Here is a 9,270-nt window from a genome sequence, read left to right as displayed (position 1 = left end):
TTTGCAAGCTTTGTCATTAAATTTATTTATCTGAAGTAAATGAGTGATTCCAGTGTGTGAACACATGCGTTAATATTTAGTTTTCATTTTCCATAAACCTCAAAAGAAAATGTTTGTAATCCTGTAACAATTTTAAATTGGTCATTAACTTTTAGCTTGCAGATCACAGGTCCTGGCCGTGGAATTAGCCGCAGTCTTTAATAAGTACTTGACCTAACAGCAGTGGAGTGTAGCAGACAATGCAGGTTAGCCCTGAACGGCGATAGCTTCTCACTGCTTCCCCTCCTGACCTTGACTGACCGTATCGCTCTTTGAAAGTCTAAGTGCCCATCTTACAGTATGCCTGAAGCAATTTAGAAGTCCATACACATTCATACAAGTCCTGCTTATTGATTCTTTTGCTGCTGTTCACACACAGTCTGGCAATGTAGAGTATCAATTATCTCTATGTGAGCTGCCATTGTCTGGGGAAAATGTGATCTATGGCCGAGGAATCTGAACGTTTGTAGGAGAGAGGAAGAAGAAAAAAACCTCTAAGCATTGATGGGACCAGCATGCATTCGATTAAAAACTGTTTTGACCTTGCAGATAACATAAGAATCTTGTGTCTATTACACCAATGAAAAGGTGCAGAGCCAGAATTCATAATGAGCATGAATTTGGCCCAAAAAAGGAAAAAAAAAATCCTCATGCATCAAGTAAAAGTCAATGATTTCTCCCTGTGACTCTTGTCAGTTTTGTCTGTAAACAGAACCAGACCCCCTGATGGATGCAGGACTGCTGGGGGTTGCTTATTTAGTCTGGGGTGATGTGTGCTGTCTCTGGCTCCAGAGGCTGCCCCTCTTCCTGTTTACCTGAGAGTCCTCTGGGGTGAGGTTGAGCTGAAAAGCCCAGTCGGAGCCAGTCAAAGGGAGGGTGGCGCAGTCTTGACCCTGGCGCTCCACTCATTGTGTAGTGCAGCGGTGTAATGAGGCCCTGTGTGGATATTGATATGACAGAACAAAAGGCCAAGGTGCAGTAAGGACAGCAATCCACACGTTTCACACCATTTGTTTTTCACACCGTATCCATCACATTAATGGGTCACCTTTCTGTGACAGCTCATGATTACCTGCTTACCCATGGAGAGAAAAGGGGGAGAGGGAGAGAAAGCCTGGTAGGTGCAGAGACAGAGAGATAGGCAGGAAGATAGGGAGCGAAGGTGCTCCAGTAGTGAGGGTAAAGGGTGAGCTGGGGTTCGGAAAGGGCTCAGCAAGTGGGGGGATGGGAACCTTGTGCCATTTTTTTTCTTGCTCTCTTTCATGAAGATTGGCTCCGGCCCTGTCATCATCCCACAGAGTGAATTTATGACAGGTCAGCTCTCCATGTAGTCACCTGATGGATGGAGAACATCCACGTTTATTTGGGGCATAGTGGAAATGGCTGAATAATTCCCTAAAGCACAGAAATAATTTTTTTTCCAAGCAAAGGTGGAAACTTGGATTCACAACTACAGTTACCAATAAAATCTCTGTCAAATATTCCACTCACCGATGCTCTTTAGCCTCCGCTTTACCTCCCTTAAGTATCCGTTTAATTGTTTTGTTTATGAGAAATTCTAAGTGCATAATGCATCTATCAGTCCTTGTAAGCGAATAATGATTGGCAATAAAATGTTGGGGTGCAAAAGCTTTTCCTCCCATTGATCACATATCTTGATATGAAGTTGTAGATTAGCTGTTTTTTCTCTAACCTCAGCGTTGATTATTGCTCATGCTTGGCTCATTTAATGTAATGCCCAGCCATTTTTAATGCTAAATATCTTATTCCCTGTGTTTTATTGGTGCAGCAATGAGTCTGCTGCTAATACTTTTAAATGAGGCATTATCCTGATAATGGATTTTCTGTTTCATTTTGAAAAGTCGTTGCAAAAAAGTAAAAACAAAGTCCAACGTAGTGTGTTCATGTTTGCAACAGACCCTTAATATTAGCCTCTTTCTAAAAAAAATAATCAGTATCAAACGTGAACAAAAGTGATACATCACCAATTAACTTATGCTGGTGCAATGAACAAAGAGAACCCCACATTTCATTTTTTCTTTATCATAGTTGGGTGTACAAAGCTAGCAATGAACTGGTTCTTTAATGAAAATAATGTAGATATATTTATTCTTGTCATGGCGGGCGGCAATCTTTTGACCCACGACATGCAGAATCACCACACAGGAACCGGTAAGTAAGTAAAACGACTTTATTATGTACTGAAGGGCAACGAGGGGAACAGACGACGGGCAGGCTGGCAGCAAGATTTCAGGATGGAACTCTGAGGAGGGAGACAAAATGAGTATATGGAGGAATGACGGAGAATGATATTGGGAGTGGAGCTTACTGATTGCAGTAGTGGTGAGAACCTCCGGAGGGACTGGTCAGGTCTGGGTGAGCAGGAAAGCTCCAGAAGGTGATGGGACTGTTGGTCCAGAGAGTAGGTAGGAGCAGCGGTTTGGTGGAGGCAGGTGAGCGGCTGAGAGCGAGCGGCCAGGGGAGGAGACGGCGTGATCTGGTGTGCAGGAGTCCAAGCTGGTTATGGAGGTGGTGGAGTGTGAAAGAGAAACCTGGAGCAGAGCAGGGGAGGATTATCAGGGTTTCTTCTGACGACAGAAATCAAGCAGAGCTTCAAATACAGGTTAGTGACTAGGAACTAGAAATTTCACAGGATCAAGACAAGTTAAGGCTAGAGCTACCCAAGATAGAGTAATCATCCGGCGAAGTGAAGTGCCACACTGCTCCTTAAATCCCCTGGGCCGTAATGACTGGATTGGCTGCAGCTGGAGACTCTCAGACTCTCAGACACACCCACCTGAAAACAATGCTCAGAAAATACAGGTGAAATGCAGGAGGCTCACCACGGACCGTGACAGTACCGCCCCCTCAACGGGCGCCACCCGGCGGCCGAGCAGAGGAGGAGGAGGCTGAGGAGGAGGCAGCCCGAGAGGCCTCGAAGTCCCTGATGAGATCCGGATCCGTTATGAAGGATCGAGGAACCCAGGAACGATCCTCCGGACCATAACCCTCCCAGTCCACCAGGTACTGGAGGCCCCTGCCTCGGGGACGGACGTCGAGGAGACGGCGGACCGGGTAAACCAGGCCACCGCCGACGAGCCGGGCAGGTGGAGGAGGAGCAGGGGCAGGACACAAAGGACTGGACAGAACAGGTTTCAGCAGGGAGACATGGAACACAGGGTGGACACGCATGGACGGAGGCAGGGCCAGGCGGACAGTGGAGGGACTAATGACGTCAGTGATCGGATACGGACCAATGAACCGCGGAGCCAACTTCTTGCTGGTGTCCCTCAGACGGATGTCCCTGGTGGAGAGCCAGACCTTCTGCCCAGGGACATACACAGGAGCAGGTCGCCTGTGGCGATCTGCCAGACGGCGGTTGCGGTCAGCTGTCCGTTGAAGGGCCGCCGTGGTCTGAGCCCAGGTGCGCCTGGCACGGCGAATGAACTGGGGGGCTGTGGTAGGAGGGTCCTGACTGGATGGGAACAGAGGGGGCTGGTAACCTAGAACGGTTTCGAATGGGGACAAACCTGTAGATGCAGAGGTGTGAGCGTTGTGTGCGTATTCCACTCAGGGCAGTTGGGATCTCCATCCCGAGGGGTTGGATGAACACACGCATCTTAACATAGCTTCGAGCTCCTGATTCATCCTCTCACATTGTCCGTTCGTCTGAGGATGGAACCCGGAGCTCAGGGCGACACGGGCCCCCAGGTGGTTTGCAAAGTCTTTCCATACACGGGACAGGAACTGAGGACCACGGTCAGATAAGATCTCTGCAGGAATACCATGGAGACGGAAGACATGTTTGATTAGTAGACTGGCAGTTTCGGCAGATGTTGGGAGAGACTTGAGAGGAACCAGGTGACAGGACTTAGAGAATCGATCGACGATAGTGAGAATGACTGAAAAACCATTAGAGGGGGGTAGACCAGTAACAAAATCCAAAGCTATATGAGACCAGGGGCGAGTGGGTACCGGAAGTGGGTTGAGAAGACCAGCTGGGGGTTGATTACTGCATTTGTTTCTGGCACAGATGGAACAGGCACTGATGTATTCACGGACGTCTTTGTACATTGAGGGCCACCAGAAGGTTCTACGGATTAAAGCCAGTGTACGGCCAACCCCAGGATGGATAGAGAATTTAGCTGTGTGGGCCCAATGTATCAGATCACCACGAACCCGGGTAGGGACATATACCTTGTGTGGTGGACCGGTACCTGGATCGGGTTCAGTCTGCTGGGCATCCTGAACTTTCTTTGTGATGTCCCAATCTACAGCGCCCACTATGCAGGATGGTGGCAGAATAGGGGCTGATTCGGGGTCTTTGTCGGGTGAATACAGTCTGGACAGGGCGTCAGGTTTAGTGTTCTTGGAACCGGGTCTGAAAGAGATGAGAAAGTGGAAACGGGAGAAAAACAGGGACCAGCGGGACTGTCGAGGATTCAATCTTTTAGCCTCCTTTAAATATGCCAAGTTTTTATGGTCGGTCCAGATGATGATAGGGTGTTCCGCTCCCTCCAGCCAGTGTCGCCACTCCTCCAGGGCCAGTTTAATGGCCAACAGTTCCCGATCCCCGACATCGTAGTTCTTCTCAGCTGGGGAGAGGCGGCGAGAGAAGAAAGCGCATGGGTGGAGACGGTGATCTGAGGGGGAAACCTGTGACAGCACAGCACCAACACCAGAGTCAGAAGCGTCAACCTCCAGGGTGAACTGGGCAGAAGTGTCAGGACGGGTCAGAATAGGTGCTTGCGTGAATTTGTCTTTTAGGGCTTGGAAGGATTCTTCAGCAGAGGGGGACCAAATAGAGGGTTTATTAATGGATGTGAGCTGAGTGAGTGGAGCGGCAGTCTGGCTGTAGTTTTTAATGAAACGACGGTAAAAATTTGCAAAACCTAAGAAGCGTTGAAGCTGCTTGCGTGTGGTGGGAGTAGGCCAGGAGAGAACTGACTTGATCTTTTCTGGATCCGTCTTCAACCGCCCGCTCTCAAGGATGAAGCCGAGGAACTTAACTGAGGGTACGTGGAACTCGCATTTCTCTGCCTTTACATAGAGCCGGTTCTCCAGTAGGCGTTGAAGTACACATCTGACATGTTGTCGGTGTTCAGCAGGGGATCTGGAGAAAATAAGAATGTCATCCAAATAGACTGTGACAAACTGGTTGAGGTAGTCACCAAGAACAGAATTGACCAGGGATTGAAACACTGCGGGGGCATTTGTGAGACCAAAAGGCATGACTAAATACTCAAAATGACCAAGGGGAGTCTTGAACGCCGTTTTCCATTCATCGCCCTCTCTGATTCGGACGAGATGGTAAGCATTGCGTAGGTCGAGTTTTGTGAAAATGGTAGCATCTTGAACAGGTTCGAATGTGGATGACAGTAACGGAAGAGGATATTTGTTTTTTACTGTAATCTGGTTGAGCCCTCTGTAATCAATGCAAGGTCGAAGTGAACCATCCTTCTTAGTTACAAAAAAGAATCCTGCTCCTAGTGGTGAAGTGGATGGTCTGATGATACCAGATGCTAGGGATTCGTTAATGTAGGTGGACATGCTGAGCTGTTCGGGTTTGGATAGGTTATACAACCTGCTGGATGGAAGTGTTGCGCCCGGCAGGAGATCGATGGCACAGTCGTAAGGACGGTGAGGAGGTAGAGATGAGGCTCGGTCTTTACTGAACACAAGGGCGAGGTCATGATACTCCTTTGGTACTTCAGACAGGTCGGGAGGAACTGGGGAATCGGCTGTTGGTGCTGAACAGATAGGTGGAGCAGAACGAAGGCAGTCAGTTAGGCAGTGTGAGCTCCAAACAGTAACTCGGGATGTTTTCCAATTTATTTGTGGGTTGTGCTTAACCAGCCAATCATATCCTAAGACTACGGGGGAGTGAGGAGATGGAAAAACAAAAAACGAGATACTTTCCTGGTGGTTGCCTGACACCAGCAAGCTGACTGGCACGGTCTGGTGGGTTATGGTAGTGAGAGAGTTGCCATCCAGGGATGATGCTCGCAGAGGAGTCGGAAGGAGAATAGTGGGAATGTCCAGATCTTGAACGACTGATTGGTCCAGCATGTTACGTTCGCATCCAGAGTCTACTAAAGCCTTCAACACACGACTTCTTTGATTACACACCACAGTACAAGGAAGCAAACATCGGGAGTTTGAGCCACCATTACCACCCACCAGTAATCCCGGAACTACTGGTGGGCTTGCCCTTTTACCCGCAAGCCACAATTTGAGATTCTGTGCCCTGATTGACCACAGTAAAAACAAAGATTAGCGGAGAAACAACGTTGCCGCTCCTCCTGACTCAGCTGGGTTCTGCCGATCTGCATAGGCTCGTCTCCTGAGGAAGATGCGACTGGTGGCTGAGGGGTTCTGGTTTGAGTTAGCGGTGGAAATGACATTCTAGAGCCCTCAGAACGCTCCTTGAGACGCTTTTCAATCTTTATGGCCAAGGTAATAAGGGTTTCGAGGTCAGGAGGTTCCTGGCATAACGCCAACTGATCCTGGAGGCGATCATTTAACCCCTGGGTAAATGCTCCCAGTAACGAACCACTATCGAGGGAGGAAGTTGCTGCCAGCGTGCAAAATGCTATGGCGAAATCGGCTACTGTTTGATTTCCCTGGCGGAGATTCCACACTTTTTTGGCTACCTCAGCTGGGGTCTCTGAGTGATCGAACGTTTGCTTGAATTCAGCTAGGAAATGTGAAAGTGGACCACGCAGAAAACTAACGTCATGGCTCCTGGCTTCAGCCCAATCTAAAGCCTTACCCCGGAGTAAACCGATAATATAGGAAATCTTAACTGAATCTAACATGAAAGCTTCAGGAGATCTTTCAAAAGCCAACTGGCAATTAAACAGAAAACCACGGCATTTGCCGAACTCACCGGAATAGATGTCTGAAGGAGGCGAGTTGGGTATCCGGAAGTTTACAGTAGGGGGCGGAACCGGAAGTACGGACGGAGGAGAAACGGGAGGCTGAGCAGAAGGTTCCGAGGGAGTTAAGCGTGTAGTGAGATTACGTAACATTGTGTCCATCTGGAGTATTCGTCGGTGAGAGTCGGAGACTTGCTCCAGTAAACCATGGATGGCGTGTTCATGGCGGGTGAGAACCTCAGAAACAGCGAGCGGAGCACTAGTGGACGGGTTGGATTCTGCAATGGGATCATTGTTATGGCCGGATGATTCTGTCATGGCGGGCGGCAATCTTTTGACCCACGACATGCAGAATCACCACACAGGAACCGGTAAGTAAGTAAAACGACTTTATTATGTACTGAAGGGCAACGAGGGGAACAGACGACGGGCAGGCTGGCAGCAAGATTTCAGGATGGAACTCTGAGGAGGGAGACAAAATGAGTATATGGAGGAATGACGGAGAATGATATTGGGAGTGGAGCTTACTGATTGCAGTAGTGGTGAGAACCTCCGGAGGGACTGGTCAGGTCCGGGTGAGCAGGAAAGCTCCAGAAGGTGATGGGACTGTTGGTCCAGAGAGTAGGTAGGAGCAGCGGTTTGGTGGAGGCAGGTGAGCGGCTGAGAGCGAGCGGCCAGGGGAGGAGACGGCGTGATCTGGTGTGCAGGAGTCCAAGCTGGTTATGGAGGTGGTGGAGTGTGAAAGAGAAACCTGGAGCAGAGCAGGGGAGGATTATCAGGGTTTCTTCTGACGACAGAAATCAAGCAGAGCTTCAAATACAGGTTAGTGACTAGGAACTAGAAATTTCACAGGATCAAGACAAGTTAAGGCTAGAGCTACCCAAGATAGAGTAATCATCCGGCGAAGTGAAGTGCCACACTGCTCCTTAAATCCCCTGGGCCGTAATGACTGGATTGGCTGCAGCTGGAGACTCTCAGACACACCCACCTGAAAACAATGCTCAGAAAATACAGGTGAAATGCAGGAGGCTCACCACGGACTGTGACAATTCTACATAATCAAGTTCGAACAAATGCAGCTGAGTGTTTTTAAGGCGTTTGAGGAACTTTTACCACTGAACTGAGGAGAAAGAAAATGCAGAATGGGAAAAAATAGCATCATGAGAAAAGTCCAGTCCAATAAAAGTTGCAATAGTTTGATTCACTGACTGTAAACAGAAGATGGACAAACCCTTCGCGCCGCCACACATAGGTTTATCTAAGTCTTTACTGGGTGATTCCCACTATAGGGCTTGTTGTCACACATGATTATGCATAACATTCTGGGATGTGTGCAGACATGTTGGCGGCTTGACGAGTGTAAACAAATCATGATAACAAACGGTACTGTCGCAGAGAAGAAGTGGATTTGGGTGAAGGAAAGTGTTAAACAACATTATAAAGTCCTTAATAGGATGCAGAATATACTGGTATGTGGACAAAATCAGCGTTATAAATGGTTTTGTTCCATATGAAAGACCCAAGACCGGAGCACCAATGACATATTGTTACCGCTGCAGTTCTGCGTAACGGACATTTTTGACTATCTTGTTTGTTGTGTAAGTGGATGCAAACATCCGGCTAAGAGGTAAACATTTATTTTTGCGTTTTTTTTTTTTTTAGTAAAACAAACAAATTGTCATCCCACAGAAGACGCGTAGCAAAAGTTGTGTTGTGTGTCAGCATGCCTGCATTAGCTTACTGGTATGATTGTGTAGCCTGTGTGTGTGTGTGTGTGTGTGTGTGTGTGTGTGTGTGTGTGTGTGTGTGTGTGTGTGTGTGTGTGTGTGTGCATGTCGTGGTTGTACAAAAACCATTCACCATTTGTAACTTACTAGAATGAAAATACTCCAGAAGGTGACGTTTGGTCGCCTTGCAGATGTGCCAAGCGAGCTGACCAGACTTTGTTATGCTAAAAGCTTGGTCTCCGTGGTTTTGCCTCCAAGCAGTAAAACGGTGAAAAGATAGCTTGTTTTGCACCTTTATTCCCCTGGTGATCACATGTGTCACCCCACAACACAGTAGCGATTTACCATAGTTGTGTAATATAACCGATGTTTGTTTGTCCTGTGTGTCTCTGTGTTGCCCTGCCATGGACTGGCTCTCTGTCCAGGGTGTACCCCGCCTGATTGCCCATTGACCGCTGGAGATAGGCACCAGATGTGCTTTTTTTATTCATATTTAACTTACAGAGAAAATAAATAAATGGAGTCCTGTTTGTTTCTTTTTTTTTACTCAGGATGTGGATTATTAGACTCGTGTTTTAGGTCATTGATATTTGATTTGTAACTGTGTCAAGAAACCTCTCAAACAA

The 9,270-nt window shown here is 47.9% G+C and overlaps 1 long non-coding RNA gene across 1 annotated transcript; it reads right to left on the bottom strand.

The window, feature by feature from the left end:
• Positions 1-6,947: 6,947 nt before the first annotated feature.
• Positions 6,948-8,237, bottom strand: LOC139063662 (uncharacterized). The gene is made up of 3 exons (XR_011517032.1): positions 7,798-8,237; positions 7,446-7,668; positions 6,948-7,379 (listed from the first exon to the last, which is right to left on the bottom strand). It is a non-coding gene; the product is annotated as an uncharacterized lncRNA (long non-coding RNA).
• Between the last annotated feature and the right edge of the window lie 1,033 nt (positions 8,238-9,270).

The sequence above is a fragment of the Nothobranchius furzeri genome, chromosome 17 (genome assembly GCF_043380555.1).
Source record: "Nothobranchius furzeri strain GRZ-AD chromosome 17, NfurGRZ-RIMD1, whole genome shotgun sequence".
Lineage (NCBI taxonomy): Eukaryota > Metazoa > Chordata > Actinopteri > Cyprinodontiformes > Nothobranchiidae > Nothobranchius > Nothobranchius furzeri.
This window is presented reverse-complemented; position numbering and strand designations above follow the sequence as displayed.